The following is a 17870-nucleotide window of genomic DNA, read 5'->3' as shown; positions in this document are numbered from 1 at the left end:
AAGCTTCTTTCTCTTTGTTATCGGAGGATATTTCCTATGGCCCTATAGTCTTTAAGGGATCCGAAATATCTGTTCTCAGATTCCACAGAAAGAAGGCTAGCAAAGAGATCCACGAAATACAGATGTAACTCTGTGAGATGAATTCACAGAACACTAAGCAGTTTCTCAGAAAGCTTCTTTCCAGATTTCATCTGAGGATATTTCCTTTTTCACCATAGCCCTCTATGGGTTTCCAAACATCACTTTCCCAATTCCACAAGAACTGTCTTAGCGAAAGGCTTCTTGATGGGAAAGCTGTAACTCTGTGAGATGATTTCACAGAACACAAAGAAGTTTCTCAGAAAGCTTCTTTCTCTTTGTTATCGGAGGATATTTCCTTTGGCCCTATAGTCTTCAAAGGGATCCGAAATATCTGTTCTCAGATTCCACAGAAAGAAGGCTAGCAAACAGATCCACGAAATACAGATGTAACTCTGTGATTGGAAGTCACACATCGCAGAGCAGTTTCTCAGAAAGCTTCTTTCCAGATTTCATCTGAGAATATTTCCTTTTTCACCATAGCCCTTTATGTTCTTCCAAATATCACTTTGCCAATTCCACAAGAACTGTCTTAGCGAAAGGCTTCTTGATGGGAAAGCTGTAACTCTGTGAGATGATTTCACAGAACACAAAGAAGTTTCTCAGAAAGCTTCTTTCTCTTTGTTATCGGAGGATATTTCCTTTGGCCCTATAGTCTTCAAAGGGATCCGAAATATCTGTTCTCAGATTCCACAGAAAGAAGGCTAGCAAAGAGATCCACGAAATACAGATGTAACTCTGTGAGATGAATTCACAGAACACTAAGCAGTTTCTCAGAAAACTTCTTTCCAGATTTCATCTGAGGATATTTCCTTTTTCACCATAGCCATCTATGGGATTCCAAATATCACTTTGCCAATTCCACAAAAACTGTCTTAGCGAAAGGCTTTTTTGGGGGAAAGCTGTAACTCTGTGAGATGATTTCACAGAACGCAAAGTAGTTTCTCAGAAAGCTTCTTTCTCTTTGTTATCTGAGGATATTTCCTTTGGCCCTATAGTCTTCAAAGGGATCCGAAATATCTGTTCTCAGATTCCACAGAAATAAGGCTAGCAAAGAGACCCACGAAATACAGATGTAACTCTGAGAGTGGAAGTCACACATCACAGAGCAGTTTCTCAGAAAGCTTCTTTCCAGATTTCATCTGAGGATATTTCCTTTTTCACCATAGCCCTCTAGGGGCTTCCAAATATCACTTTGCCAATTCCACAAGAACTGTCTTAGCGAAAGGCTTCTTCAGGGAAAAGCTGTAACTCTGTGAGATGATTTCACAGAACACAAAGAAGTTTCTCAGAAAGCTTCTTTCTCTTTGTTATCGGAGGATATTTCCTTTGGCCCTATAGTCTTCAAAGGGATCCGAAATATCTGTTCTCAGATTCCACAGAAAGAAGGCTAGCAAAGACATCCACGAAATACAGATGTAACTCTGTGAGATGAATTAACAGAACACTAAACAGTTTCTCAGAAAGCTTCTTTCCAGATTTCATCTGAGGATATTTCCTTTTTCACCATAGCCCTCTATGGGCTTCCAAATAATACTTTGCCAATTCCACAAGAACTGTCTTAGCGAAAGGCTTCTTGAGGGGAAAGCTGTAACTCTGTGAGATGATTTCACAGAACACAAAGAAGTTTCCCAGAAAGCTTCTTTATCTTTTTATCGAAGGATATTTCCTTTGGCCCTATAGTCTTCAAAGGGATCCGAAATATCTGTTCTCAGATTCCACAGAAAGAAGGATAGCAAAGAGATCCACGAAATACAGATGTAACTCTGTGAGATGAATTCACAGAACACTAAGCAGTTTCTCAGAAAGCTTCTTTCCAGATTTCATCTGAGGATATTTCCTTTTTCACCGTAGCCCTCTATGGGCTTCCAAATATCACTTTGCCAATTCCACAAAAACTGTCTTAGCGAAAGGCTTCTTGAGGGGAAAGCTGTAACTCTGTGAAATGATTTCACAGAACACAAAGAAGTTTCTCAGAAAGCTTCTTTCTCTTTGTTATCGGAGGATATTTCCTTTGGCCCTATAGTCTTCAAAGGGATCCGAAATATCTGTTCTCAGATTCCACAGAAATAAGGCTAGCAAAGAGATATAGGAAACACAGATGTAACTCTGTGAGATGAAGTAACAGAACACCAAGCACTTTCTCAGAAAGCTTCTTTCCAGATTTCATCTGAGGATATTTGCTTTTTCACCATTGCCCTCTATGGCCTTCCAAATATCACTTTGCCAATTCCAGAAGAACTGTCTTAGCGAAAGGCTTCTTGAGGGGAAAGCTGTAACTCTGTGAGATGATATCACAGAACACAAAGAAGTTTCTCAGAAAGCTTCTTTCTCTTTGTTATCGGAGGATATTTCCTTTGGCCCTATAGTCTTCAAAGGGATCCGAAATATCTGTTCTCAGATTCCACAGAAAGAAGGCTAGCAAAGAGATCCACGAAATACAGATGTAACTCTGTGAGTGGAAGTCACACATCGCAGAGCAGTTACTCAGAAAGCTTCTTTCCAGATTTCATCTGAGAATATTTCCTTTTTCACCATAGCCCTTTATGTTCTTCCAAATATCACTTTGCCAATTCCACAAGAACTGTCTTAGCGAAAGGCTTCTTGAGGGGAAAGCTGTAACTCTGTGAGATGATTTCACAGAACACAAAGAAGTTTCTCAGAAAGCTTCTTTCTCTTTGTTATCGGAGGATACTTCCTTTGGCCCTATAGTCTTCAAAGGGATCCGAAATATCTGTTCTCAGATTCCACAGAAAGAAGGCTGGCAAAAAGATCAACGAAATACAGATGTAACTCTGTGAGATGAATTAACAGAACACAAAGCAGTTTCTCAGAAAGCTTCTTTCCAGATTTCATCTGAGGATATTTACTTCTTCACCATAGCCCTCTATGGGCTTCCAATTATCACTTTGCCAATTCCACAAGAACTGTCTTAGCGAAAGCCTTCTTGAGGGGAAAGCTGTAACTCTGTGAGATGATTTCACAGAACACAAGGAAGTTTCTCAGAAAGCTTCTTTCTCTTTGTTATCGGAGGATATTTCCTTTGGCCCTATAGTCTTCAAAGGGATGGGAAATATCTGTTCTCAGATTCCACAGGAAGAAGGCTAGCAAAGAGATCCACGAAATACAGATGTAACTCTGTGAGATGAATTAACAGAACACTAAACAGTTTCTCAGAAAGCTTCTTTCCAGATTTCATCTGAGGATATTTCCTTTTTCACCATAGCCCTCTATGGGCTTCCAAATATCACTTTGCCAATTCCACAAGAACTGTCTTAGCGAAAGGCTTCTTGAGGGGAAAGCTGTAACTCTGTGAGATGATATCACAGAACACAAAGAAGTTTCTCAGAAAGCTTCTTTCTCTTTGTTATCGGAGGATATTTCCTTTAGCCCTATAGTCTTCAAAGGGATCCGAAATATCTGTTCTCAGATTCCACAGAAAGAAGGCTAGCAAAGAGATCCACGAAATACAGATGTAACTCTGTGAGATGAATTCACAGAACACTAAGCAGTTTCTCAGAAAGCTTCTTTCCAGATTTCATCTGAGGATATTTATTTTTTCACCATAGCCTTCTAAGGGCTATGGTGAAATCACTTGCCATTTCCACGAGAACTGTCTTAGCGAAAGGCTACTTGAAGGGAAAGCTGTATCTCTGTGAGATGATTTCACAGAACACAAAGAAGTTTCTCAGAAAGCTTCTTTCTCTTTGTTATCGGAGGATATTTCCTTTGGCCCTATAGTCTTTAAGGGATCCGAAATATCTGTTCTCAGATTCCACAGAAAGAAGGCTAGCAAAGAGATCCACGAAATACAGATGTAACTCTGTGAGATGAATTCACAGAACACTAAGCAGTTTCTCAGAAAGCTTCTTTCCAGATTTCATCTGAGGATATTTCCTTTTTCACCATAGCCCTCTATGGGTTTCCAAATATCACTTTGCCAATTCCACAAGAACTGTCTTAGCGAAAGGCTTCTTTGGGGGAAAGCTGTAACTCTGTGAGATGATTTCACAGAACGCAAAGTAGTTTCTCAGAAAGCTTCTTTCTCTTTGTTATCTGAGGATATTTCCTTTGGCCCTATAGTCTTCAAAGGGATCGGAAATATCTGTTCTCAGATCCCACAGAAATAAGGCTAGCAAAGAGATCCACGAAATACAGATGTAACTCGGAGAGTGGAAGTCACACATCACACAGCAGTTTCTCAGAAAGCTTCTTTCCAGATTTCATCTGAGGATATTTCCTTTTTCACCATAGCCCTCTATGGGCTTCCAAATATCACTTTGCCAATTCCACAAGAACTGTCTTAGCGAAAGGCTTCTTCAGGGAAAAGCTGTAACTCTGTGAGATGATTTCACAGAACACAAAGAAGTTTCTCAGAAAGCTTCTTTCTCTTTGTTATCGGAGGATATTTCCTTTGGCCCTATAGTCTTCAAAGGGATCCGAAATATCTGTTCTCAGATTCCACAGAAAGAAGGCTAGCAAAGAGATCCACGAAATACAGATGTAACTCTGTGAGATGAATTAACAGAACACTAAACAGTTTCTCAGAAAGCTTCTTTCCAGATTTCATCTGAGGATATTTCCTTTTTCACCATAGCCCTCTATGGGCTTCCAAATAATACTTTGCCAATTCCACAAGAACTGTCTTAGCGAAAGGCTTCTTGAGGGGAAAGCTGTAACTCTGTGAGATGATTTCACAGAACACAAAGAAGTTTCCCAGAAAGCTTCTTTATCTTTTTATCGAAGGATATTTCCTTTGGCCCTACAGTCTTCAAAGGGATCCGAAATATCTGTTCTCAGATTCCACAGAAAGAAGGATAGCAAAGAGATCCACGAAATACAGATGTAACTCTGTGAGATGAATTCACAGAACACTAAGCAGTTTCTCAGAAAGCTTCTTTCCAGATTTCATCTGAGGATATTTCCTTTTTCACCGTAGCCCTCTATGGGCTTCCAAATATCACTTTGCCAATTCCACAAGAACTGTCTTAGCGAAAGGCTTCTTCAGGGAAAAGCTGTAACTCTGTGAAATGATTTCACAGAACACAAAGAAGTTTCTCAGAAAGCTTCTTTCTCTTTGTTATCGGAGGATATTTCCTTTGGCCCTATAGTCTTCAAAGGGATCCGAAATATCTGTTCTCAGATTCCACAGAAATAAGGCTAGCAAAGAGATATAGGAAACACAGATGTAACTCTGTGAGATGAAGTAACAGAACACCAAGCACTTTCTCAGAAAGCTTCTTTCCAGATTTCATCTGAGGATATTTGCTTTTTCACCATTGCCCTCTATGGGCTTTCAAATATCACTTTGCCAATTCCAGAAGAACTGTCTTAGCGAAAGGCTTCTTGAGGGGAAAGCTGTAACTCTGTGAGATGATTTCACAGAACACAAAGAAGTTTCTCAGAAAGCTTCTTTCTCTTTGTTATCGGAGGATATTTCCTTTGGCCCTATAGTCTTCAAAGGGATCCGAAATATCTGTTCTCATATTTCACAGAAATAAGGCTAGCAAAGAGATCTACGAAACACAGATGTAACTCTGTGAGATGAATTCACAGAACACTAAGCAGTTTCTCAGAAAGCTTCTTTCCAGATTTCATCTGAGGATATTTCCTTTTTCACCATAGCCCTCTATCTGTTTCAAAATATCACTTTGCCAATTCCACAAGAACTGTCTTAGCGAAAGGCTTCTTGAGGGGAAAGCTGTAACTCAGTGAGATGTTTTCACAGAACACAAAGAAGTTTCTCAGAAAGCTTCTTTCTCTTTGTTATCGGAGGATATTTCCTTTGGCCCTATAGTCTTCAAAGGGATCGGAAATATCTGTTCACAGATTGCACAGAAATAAGGCTAGCAAAGAGATCTACGAAACACAGATGTAACTCTCTGAGATGAATTAACAGAACACTAAGCACTTTCTCAGAAAGCTTCTTTCCAGATTTCATCTGAGGATATTTCCTTTTTCACCATAGCCCTCTATGGGCTTTCAAATATCACTTTGCCAATTACACAAGAACTGTCTTAGCAAAAGCCTTCTTGAGGGGAAAGCTGTAACTCTGTGAGATGATTTCACAGAACACAAAGAAGTTTCTCAGAAAGCTTCTTTCTCTTTGTTATCGGAGGATATTTCCTTTGGCCCAATAGTCTTCAAAGGGATCCGAAATATCTGTTCTCAGATTCCACAGAAAGAAGGCTAGCAAAGAGATCTACGAAACACAGATGTAACTCTGTGAGATGAATTCACAGAACACTAAGCAGTTTCTCAGAAAGCTTCTTTCCAGATTTCATCTGAGGATATTTCCTTTTTCACCGTAGCCCTCTATGGGCTTCCAAATATCACTTTGCCAATTCCACAAGAACTGTCTTAGCGAAAGGCTTCTTGAGGGGAAAGCTGTAACTCTGTGAGATGATTTCACAGAACACAAAGAAGTTTCTCAGAAAGCTTCTTTCTCTTTGTTATTGGAGGAAATTTCCTTTGGACCTATAGTCTTCAAAGGGATCCGAAATATCTGTTCTCAGATTCCACAGAAATAAGGCCAGCAAAGAGATCCACGGAATACAGATGTAACTCTGTGAGTGGAAGTCACACATCACAGAGCAGTTTCTCAGAAAGCTTCTTTCCAGATTTCATCCGAGAATATTTCCTTTTTCACAATAGCCCTTTATGGGCTTCCAAATATCACTTTGCCAATTCCACAAGAACTGTCATAGCGAAAGGCTTCTTGAGGGGAAAGCTGAAACTCTGTGAGATGATTTCACAGAACACAAAGAAGTTTCTCAGAAAGCTTCTTTCTCTTTGTTATCGGAGGATATTTCCTTTGGCCCTATGGTCTTCAAAGGGATCCGAAATATCTGTTCTCAGACTCCACAGAAAGAAGGCTAGCAAAGAGATCCAGGAAACTCAGATGTAAGTCTGTGAGATCAATTATCAGAACACTAATCAGTTTCTCAGAAAGCTTCCTTCCAGATTTCATCTGAGGATATTTCTTTTTTCACCATAGCCCTCTATGGGCTTCCAAATATCACTTTGCCAATTCCACAAGAACTGTCTTAGCGAAAGGCTTCTTGAGGGGAAAGCTGTAACTCTGTGAGATGATTTCACAGAACACAAAGAAGTTTCTCAGAAAGCTTCTTTCCCTTTGTTTTCGGAGGATATTTCCTTTGGCCCTATAGTCTTCAAAGGGATCCGAAATATCTGTTCTCAGATTCCACAGAAAGAAGGCTAGCAAACAGATCAACGAAATACAGATGTAACTGTGTGAGATGAATTTAGAGAACACAAAGCACTTTCTCAGAAAGCTTCTTTCCAGATTTCATCTGAGGATATTTCCTTTTTCACCATAGCCCTCTATGGGCTTCCAATTATCACTTTGCCAATTCCACAAGAACTGTCTTAGCGAAAGCCTTCTTGAGGGGAAAGCTGTAACTCTGTGAGATGATTTCACAGAACACAAACAAGTTTCTCAGAAGGCTTCTTTCTCTTTGTTATCGAAGGATATTTCCTTTGGCCCTATAGTCTTCAAAGGGATCCGAAATATCTGTTCTCAGATTCCACAGAAAGAAGGCTAGCAAAGAGATCCACGAAATACAGATGTAACTCTGTGAGATGAATTCACAGAACACTAAGCAGTTTCTCAGAAAGCTTCTTTCCAGATTTCATCTGAGGATATTTCTTTTTTCACCATAGCCCTCTACGGGCTTCCAAATATCACTTTGCCATTTTCACGAGAACTGTCTTAGCGAAAGGCTTCTTGAGGGGAAAGCTGTAACTCTGTGAGATGATTTCACAGAACACAAAGAAGTTTCTCAGAAAGCTTCTTTCTCTTTGTTATCGGAGGATATTTCCTTTGGCCCTATAGTCTTCAAAGGGATCCGAAATATCTGTTCTCAGATTCCACAGAAAGAAGGCTAGCAAAGAGATCCACGAAATACAGATGTAACTCTGTGAGATGAATTAACAGAACACTAAACAGTTTCTCAGAAAGCTTCTTTCCAGATTTCATCTGAGGATATTTCCTTTTTCACCATAGCCCTCTATGGGCTTCCAAATAATACTTTGCCAATTCCACAAGAACTGTCTTAGCGAAAGGCTTCTTGAGGGGAAAGCTGTAACTCTGTGAGATGATTTCACAGAACACAAAGAAGTTTCCCAGAAAGCTTCTTTATCTTTTTATCGAAGGATATTTCCTTTGGCCCTATAGTCTTCAAAGGGATCCGAAATATCTGTTCTCAGATTCCACAGAAAGAAGGATAGCAAAGAGATCCACGAAATACAGATGTAACTCTGTGAGATGAATTCACAGAACACTAAGCAGTTTCTCAGAAAGCTTCTTTCCAGATTTCATCTGAGGATATTTCCTTTTTCACCGTAGCCCTCTATGGGCTTCCAAATATCACTTTGCCAATTCCACAAGAACTGTCTTAGCGAAAGGCTTCTTGAGGGGAAAGCTGTAACTCTGTGAAATGATTTCACAGAACACAAAGAAGTTTCTCAGAAAGCTTCTTTCTCTTTGTTATCGGAGGATATTTCCTTTGGCCCTATAGTCTTCAAAGGGATCCGAAATATCTGTTCTCAGATTCCACAGAAATAAGGCTAGCAAAGAGATCTACGAAACACAGATGTAACTCTGTGAGATGAAGTAACAGAACACCAAGCACTTTCTCAGAAAGCTTCTTTCCAGATTTCATCTGAGGATATTTGCTTTTTCACCATTGCCCTCTATGGGCTTTCAAATATCACTTTGCCAATTCCAGAAGAACTGTCTTAGCGAAAGGCTTCTTGAGGGGAAAGCTGTAACTCTGTGAGATGATATCACAGAACACAAAGAAGTTTCTCAGAAAGCTTCTTTCTCTTTGTTATCGGAGGATATTTCCTTTGGCCCTATAGTCTTCAAAGGGATCCGAAATATCTGTTCTCAGATTTCACAGAAATAAGGCTAGCAAAGAGATCTACGAAACACAGATGTAACTCTGTGAGATGAATTCACAGAACACTAAGCAGTTTCTCAGAAAGCTTCTTTCCAGATTTCATCTGAGGATATTTCCTTTTTCACCATAGCCCTCTATCTGTTTCAAAATATCACTGCCAATTCCACAAGAACTGTCTTAGCGAAAGGCTTCTTGAGGGGAAAGCTGTAACTCTGTGAGATGATTTCACAGAACACAAAGAAGTTTCTCAGAAAGCTTCTTTCTCTTTGTTATCGGAGGATATTTCCTTTGGCCCTATGGTCTTCAAAGGGATCCGAAATATCTGTTCTCAGATTCCACAGAAAGAAGGCTAGCAAAGAGATCCACGAAACTCAGATGTAACTCTGTGAGATCAATTATCAGAACACTAATCAGTTTCTCAGAAAGCTTCTTTCCAGATTTCATCTGAGGATATTTCTTTTTTCACCATAGCCCTCTATGGGCTTCCAAATATCACTTTGCCAATTCCACAAGAACTGTCTTAGCGAAAGGCTTCTTGAGGGGAAAGCTGTAACTCTGTGAGCGGATTTCACAGAACACAAAGAAGTTTCTCAGAAAGCTTCTTTCTCTTTGTTATCGGAGGATATTTCCTTTGGCCCTATAGACTTCAAAGGCATCCGAAATATCTGTTCTCAGATTCCACAGAAATAAGGCTAGCAAAGAGATCTACGAAACACAGATGTAACTCTGTGAGATGAATTCACAGAACACTAAGCACTTTCTCAGAAAGCTTCTTTCCATATTTCATCTGAGGATATTTCCTTTTTCACCACAGCCCTCTATGGGCTTCCAAATATAACTTTGCCTATTCCACAAGAAATGTCTTAGCGAAAGGCTTCTTGAGGGGAAAGCTGTAACTCTGTGAGATGATTTCACAGAACACAAAGAAGTTTCTCAGAAAGCTTCTTTCTCTTTGTTATCGAAGGATATTTCCTTTGGCCCTATAGTCTTCAAAGGGATCCGAAATATCTGTTCTCAGATTCCACAGAAAGAAGGCTAGCAAAGAGATCCACGAAATACAGATGTAACCCTGTGAGATGAATTCACAGAACACTAAGCAGTTTCTCAGAAAGCTTCTTTCCAGATTTCATCTGAGGATATTTATTTTTTCACCATAGCCTTCTAAGGGCTTCCAAATATCACTTTGCCATTTCCACGAGAACTGTCTTAGCGAAAGGCTACTTGAGGGGAAAGCTGTAACTCTGTGAGATGATTTCACAGAACACAAAGAAGTTTCTCAGAAAGCTTCTTTCTCTTTGTTATCGGAGGATATTTCCTTTGGCCCTATAGTCTTTAAGGGATCCGAAATATCTGTTCTCAGATTCCACAGAAAGAAGGCTAGCAAAGAGATCCACGAAATACAGATGTAACTCTGTGAGATGAATTCAAAGAACACTAAGCAGTTTCTCAGAAAGCTTCTTTCCATATTTCATCTGAGGATATTTTCTTTTTCACCATAGCCCTCTATGGGCTTCCAAATATCACTTTGCCAATTCCACAAGAACTGTCTTAGCGAAAGGCTTCTTGAGGGGAAAGCTATAACTCTGTGAGATGATTTCACAGAACACAAAGAAGTTTCTCAGAAAGCTTCTTTCTCTTTGTTATCGGAGGATATTTCCTTTGGCCCTATAGTCTTCAAAGGGATCCGAAATATCTGTTCTCAGATTCCACAGAAAGAAGGCTAGCAAAGAGATCCACGAAATACAGATGTAACTCTGTGAGTGGAAGTCACACATCGCAGAGCAGTTACTCAGAAAGCTTCTTTCCAGATTTCATCTGAGAATATTTCCTTTTTCACCATAGCCCTTTATGTTCTTCCAAATATCACTTTGCCAATTCCACAAGAACTGTCTTAGCGAAAGGCTTCTGGAGGGGAAAGCTGTAACTCTGTGAGATGATTTCACAGAACACAAAGAAGTTTCTCAGAAAGCTTCTGTCTCTTTGTTATCGGAGGATATTTCCTTTGGCCCTATAGTCTTCAAAGGGATCCGAAATATCTGTTCTCAGATTCCACAGAAAGAAGGCTGGCAAACAGATCAACGAAATACAGATGTAACTCTGTGAGATGAATTAACAGAACACAAAGCAGTTTCTCAGAAAGCTTCTTTCCAGATTTCTTCTGAGGATATTTCCTTTTTCACCATAGCCCTCTATGGGCTTCCAATTATCACTTTGCCAATTCCACAAGAACTGTCTTAGCGAAAGCCTTCTTGAGGGGAAAGCTGTAACTCTGTGAGATGATTTCACAGAACACAAAGAAGTTTCTCAGAAATCTTCTTTCTCTTTGTTATCGGAGGATATTTCCTTGGCCCTATAGTCTTCAAAGGGATCCGAAATATCTGTTCTCAGATTCCACAGGAAGAAGGCTAGCAAAGAGATCCACGAAATACAGATGTAACTCTGTGAGATGAATTAACAGAACACTAAACAGTTTCTCAGAAAGCTTCTTTCCAATTTCATCTGAGGATATTTCCTTTTTCACCATAGCCCTCTATGGGCTTCCAAATATCACTTTGCCAATTCCACAAGAACTGTCTTAGCGAAAGGCTTCTTGAGGGGAAAGCTGTAACTCTGTGAGATGATTTCACAGAACACAAAGAAGTTTCTCAGAAAGCTTCTTTCTCTTTGTTATCGGAGGATATTTCCTTTGGCCCTATAGTCTTCAAAGGGATCCGAAATATCTGTTCTCAGATTCCACAGAAAGAAGGCTAGCAAAGAGATCCACGAAATACAGATGTAACTCTGTGAGATGAATTCACAGAACACTAAGCAGTTTCTCAGAAAGCTTCTTTCCAGATTTCATCTGAGGATATTTATTTTTTCACCATAGCCTTCTAAGGGCTATGGTGAAATCACTTGCCATTTCCACGAGAACTGTCTTAGCGAAAGGCTACTTAAAGGGAAAGCTGTATCTCTGTGAGATGATTTCACAGAACACAAAGAAGTTTCTCAGAAAGCTTCTTTCTCTTTGTTATCGGAGGATATTTCCTTTGGCCCTATAGTCTTTAAGGGATCCGAAATATCTGTTCTAAGATTCCACAGAAAGAAGGCTAGCAAAGAAATCCACGAAATACAGATGTAACTCTGTGAGATGAATTCACAGAACACTAAGCAGTTTCTCAGAAAGCTTCTTTCCAGATTTCATCTGAGGATATTTCCTTTTTCACCATAGCCCTCTATGGGTTTCCAAATATCACTTTGCCAATTCCACAAGAACTGTCTTAGCGATAGGCGTCTTCTGGGGAAAGCTATAACTCTGTGAGATGATTTCACAGAACACAAAGAAGTTTCTCAGAAAGCTTCTTTCTCTTTGTTATCGGAGGATATTTCCTTTGGCCCTATAGTCTTCAAAGGGATCCGAAATATCTGTTCTCAGATTCCACAGAAAGAAGGCTAGCAAAGAGATCCACGAAATACAGATGTAACTCTGTGAGTGGAAGTCACACATCGCAGAGCAGTTTCTCAGAAAGCTTCTTTCCAGATTTCATCTGAGAATATTTCCTTTTTCACCATAGCCCTTTATGTTCTTCCAAATATCACTTTGCCAATTCCACAAGAACTGTCTTAGCGAAAGGCTTCTTGATGGGAAAGCTGTAACTCTGTGAGATGATTTCACAGAACACAAAGAAGTTTCTCAGAAAGCTTCTTTCTCTTTGTTATCGGAGGATATTTCCTTTGGCCCTATAGTCTTCAAAGGGATCCGAAATATCTGTTCTCAGATTCCACAGAAAGAAGGCTAGCAAAGAGATCCACGAAATACAGATGTAACTCTGTGAGATGAATTCACAGAACACTAAGCAGTTTCTCAGAAAACTTCTTTCCAGATTTCATCTGAGGATATTTCCTTTTTCACCATAGCCATCTATGGGATTCCAAATATCACTTTGCCAATTCCACAAAAACTGTCTTAGCGAAAGGCTTCTTTGGGGGAAAGCTGTAACTCTGTGAGATGATTTCACAGAACGCAAAGTAGTTTCTCAGAAAGCTTCTTTCTCTTTGTTATCTGAGGATATTTCCTTTGGCCCTATAGTCTTCAAAGGGATCCGAAATATCTGTTCTCAGATTCCACAGAAATAAGGCTAGCAAAGAGACCCACGAAATACAGATGTAACTCTGAGAGTGGAAGTCACACATCACAGAGCAGTTTCTCAGAAAGCTTCTTTCCAGATTTCATCTGAGGATATTTCCTTTTTCACCATAGCCCTCTATGGGCTTCCAAATATCACTTTGCCAATTCCACAAGAACTGTCTTAGCGAAAGGCTTCTTCAGGGAAAAGCTGTAACTCTGTGAGATGATTTCACAGAACACAAAGAAGTTTCTCAGAAAGCTTCTTTCTCTTTGTTATCTTAGGATATTTCCTTTGGCCCTATAGTCTTCAAAGGGATCCGAAATATCTGTTCTCAGATTCCACAGAAAGAAGGCTAGCAAAGAGATCCACGAAATACAGATGTAACTCTGTGAGATGAATTAACAGAACACTAAACAGTTTCTCAGAAAGCTTCTTTCCAGATTTCATCTGAGGATATTTCCTTTTTCACCATAGCCCTCTATGGGCTTCCAAATAATACTTTGCCAATTCCACAAGAACTGTCTTAGCGAAAGGCTTCTTGAGGGGAAAGCTGTAACTCTGTGAGATGATTTCACAGAACACAAAGAAGTTTCCCAGAAAGCTTCTTTATCTTTTTATCGAAGGATATTTCCTTTGGCCCTATAGTCTTCAAAGGGATCCGAAATATCTGTTCTCAGATTCCACAGAAAGAAGGATAGCAAAGAGATCCACGAAATACAGATGTAACTCTGTGAGATGAATTCACAGAACACTAAGCAGTTTCTCAGAAAGCTTCTTTCCAGATTTCATCTGAGGATATTTCCTTTTTCACCGTAGCCCTCTATGGGCTTCCAAATATCACTTTGCCAATTCCACAAGAACTGTCTTAGCGAAAGGCTTCTTGAGGGGAAAGCTGTAACTCTGTGAAATGATTTCACAGAACACAAAGAAGTTTCTCAGAAAGCTTCTTTCTCTTTGTTATCGGAGGATATTTCCTTTGGCCCTATAGTCTTCAAAGGGATCCGAAATATCTGTTCTCAGATTCCACAGAAATAAGGCTAGCAAAGAGATATAGGAAACACAGATGTAACTCTGTGAGATGAAGTAACAGAACACCAAGCACTTTCTCAGAAAGCTTCTTTCCAGATTTCATCTGAGGATATTTGCTTTTTCACCATTGCCCTCTATGGGCTTTCAAATATCACTTTGCCAATTCCAGAAGAACTGTCTTAGCGAAAGGCTTCTTGAGGGGAAAGCTGTAACTCTGTGAGATGATATCACAGAACACAAAGAAGTTTCTCAGAAAGCTTCTTTCTCTTTGTTATCGGAGGATATTTCCTTTGGCCCTATAGTCTTCAAAGGGATCCGAAATATCTGTTCTCAGATTCCACAGAAAGAAGGCTAGCAAAGAGATCCAAGAAATACAGATGTAACTCTGTGAGATGAATTCACAGAACACTAAGCAGTTTCTCAGATGGCTTCTTTCCAGATTTCATCTGAGGATATTTCCTTTTTCACCGTAGCCCTCTATGGGCTTCCAAATATCACTTTGCCAATTCCACAAGAACTGTCTTAGCGAAAGGCTTCTTGAGGGGAAAGCTGTAACTCTGTGAGAGGATTTCACAGGACACAAAGAAGTTTCTCAGAAAGCTTCTTTCTCTTTGTTATCGGAGGATATTTCCTTTGGCCCTATAGTCTTCAAAGGGATCCGAAATATCTGTTCTCAGATTCCACAGAAATAAGGCTAGCAAAGAGATATAGGAAACACAGATGTAACTCTGTGAGATGAATTAACAGAACACTAAGCACTTTCTCAGAAAGCTTCTTTCCAGATTTCATCTGAGGATATTTGCTTTTTCACCATAGCCCTCTATGGGCTTTCAAATATCACTTTGCCAATTCCACAAGAACTGTCTTAGCGAAAGGCTTCTTGAGGGGAAAGCTGTAACTCTGTGAGAGGATTTCACAGAACACAAAGAAGTTTCTCAGAAAGCTTCTTTCTCTTTGTTATCGGAGGATATTTCCTTTGGCCCTATAGTCTTCAAAGGCATCCGAAATATCTGTTCTCAGACTCCACAGAAATAAGGCTAGCAAAGAGATCTACGAAACACAGATGTAACTCTGTGAGATGAATTAACAGAACACTAAGCACTTTCTCAGAAAACTTCTTTCCAGATTTCATCTGAGGATATTTGCTTTTTCACCATAGCCCTCTAAGGACTTTCAAATATCACTTTGCCAATTCCACAAGAACTGTCTTAGCGAAAGGCTTTTTGAGGGGAAAGCTGTAACTCTGTGAGATGATTTCACAGAACACAAAGAAGTTTCTCAGAAAGCTTCTTTCTCTTTGTTATCGGAGCATATTTCCTTTGGCCCAATAGTCTTCTAAGGGATCCGAAATATCTGTTCTCAGATTCCACAGAAAGAAGGCTAGCAAAGAGATCTACGAAACACAGATGTAACTCTGTGAGATGAATTCACAGAACACTAAGCAGTTTCTCAGAAAGCTTCTTTCCAGATTTCATCTGAGGATATTTCCTTTTTCACCGTAGCCCTCTATGGGCTTTCAAATATCACTTTGCCAATTCCAAAAGAACTGTCTTAGCGAAAGGCTTCTTGAGGGGAAAGCTGTAACTCTGTGAAATGATTTCACAGAACACAAAGAAGTTTCTCAGAAAGCTTCTTTCTCTTTGTTATCGGAGGATATTTCCTTTGGCCCTATAGTCTTCAAAGGGATCCGAAATATCTGTTCTCAGATTCCACAGAAATAAGGCTAGCAAAGAGATATAGGAAACACAGATGTAACTCTGTGAGATGAAGTAACAGAACACCAAGCACTTTCTCAGAAAGCTTCTTTCCAGATTTCATCTGAGGATATTTGCTTTTTCACCATTGCCCTCTATGGGCTTTCAAATATCACTTTGCCAATTCCAGAAGAACTGTCTTAGCGAAAGTCTTCTTGAGGGGAAAGCTGTAACTCTGTGAGATGATATCACAGAACACAAAGAAGTTTCTCAGAAAGCTTCTTTCTCTTTGTTATCGGAGGATATTTCCTTTGGCCCTATAGTCTTCAAAGGGATCCGAAATATCTGTTCTCAGATTTCACAGAAATAAGGCTAGCAAAGAGATCTACGAAACACAGATGTAACTCTGTGAGATGAATTCACAGAACACTAAGCAGTTTCTCAGAAAGCTTCTTTCCAGATTTCATCTGAGGATATTTCCTTTTTCACCATAGCCCTCTATCTGTTTCAAAATATCACTTTGCCAATTCCACAAGAACTGTCTTAGCGAAAGGCTTCTTCAGGGGAAAGCTGTAACTCAGTGAGATGTTTTCACAGAACACAAAGAAGTTTCTCAGAAAGCTTCTTTCTCTTTGTTATCGGAGGATAATTCCTTTGGCCCTATAGTCTTCAAAGGGATCGGAAATATCTGTTCACAGATTGCACAGAAATAAGGCTAGCAAAGAGATCTACGAAACACAGATGTAACTCTCTGAGATGAATTAACAGAACACTAAGCACTTTCTCAGAAAGCTTCTTTCCAGATTTCATCTGAGGATATTTGCTTTTTCACCATAGCCCTCTATGGGCTTTCAAATATCACTTTGCCAATTCCACACGAACTGTCTTAGCGAAAGGCTTCTTGAGGGGAAAGCTGTAACTCTGTGAGATGATTTCACAGAACACAAAGAAGTTTCTCAGAAAGCTTCTTTCTCTTTGTTATCGGAGGATATTTCCTTTGGCCCAATAGTCTTCAAAGGGATCCGAAATATCTGTTCTCAGATTCCACAGAAAGAAGGCTAGCAAAGAGATCTACGAAACACAGATGTAACTCTGTGAGATGAATTCACAGAACACTAAGCAGTTTCTCAGAAAGCTTCTTTCCACATTTCATCTGAGGATATTTCCTTTTTCACCGTAGCCCTCTATGGGCTTCCAAATATCACTTTGCCAATTCCACAAGAACTGTCTTAGCGAAAGGCTTCTTGAAGGGAAAGCTATAACTCTGTGAAATGATTTCACAGAACACAAAGAAGTTTCTCAGAAAGCTTCTTTCTCTTTGTTATTGGAGGATATTTACTTTGGACCTATAGTCTTCAAAGGGATCCGAAATATCTGTTCTCAGATTCCACAGAAATAAGGCCAGCAAAGAGATCCACGGAATACAGATGTAACTCTGTGAGTGGAAGTCACACATCACAGAGCAGTTTCTCAGAAAGCTTCTTTCCAGATTTCATCCGAGAATATTTCCTTTTTCACAATAGCCCTTTATGGGCTTCCAAATATCACTTTGCCAATTCCACAAGAACTGTCATAGCGAAAGGCTTCTTGAGGGGAAAGCTGAAACTCTGTGAGATGATTTCACAGAACACAAAGAAGTTTCTCAGAAAGCTTCTTTCTCTTTGTTATCGGAGGATATTTCCTTTGGCCCTATGGTCTTCAAAGGGATCCGAAATATCTGTTCTCAGATTCCACAGAAAGAAGGCTAGCAAAGAGATCCAGGAAACTCAGATGTAACTCTGTGAGATCAATTATCAGAACACTAATCAGTTTCTCAGAAAGCTTCTTTCCAGATTTCATCTGAGGATATTTCTTTTTTCACCATAGCCCTCTATGGGCTTCCAAATATCACTTTGCCAATTCCACAAGAACTGTCTTAGCGAAAGGCTTCTTGAGGGGAAAGCTGTAACTCTGTGAGATGATTTCACAGAACACAAACAAGTTTCTCAGAAAGCTTCTTTCTCTTTGTTATCGGAGGATATTTCCTTTGGCCCTAT

Source organism: Macaca mulatta, chromosome 11, assembly GCF_049350105.2.
Source record: "Macaca mulatta isolate MMU2019108-1 chromosome 11, T2T-MMU8v2.0, whole genome shotgun sequence".
NCBI classification, from domain to species: domain Eukaryota; kingdom Metazoa; phylum Chordata; class Mammalia; order Primates; family Cercopithecidae; genus Macaca; species Macaca mulatta.
The sequence above is the reverse complement of the archived record's forward strand: the minus strand, read 5'-3'. Positions refer to the sequence as shown.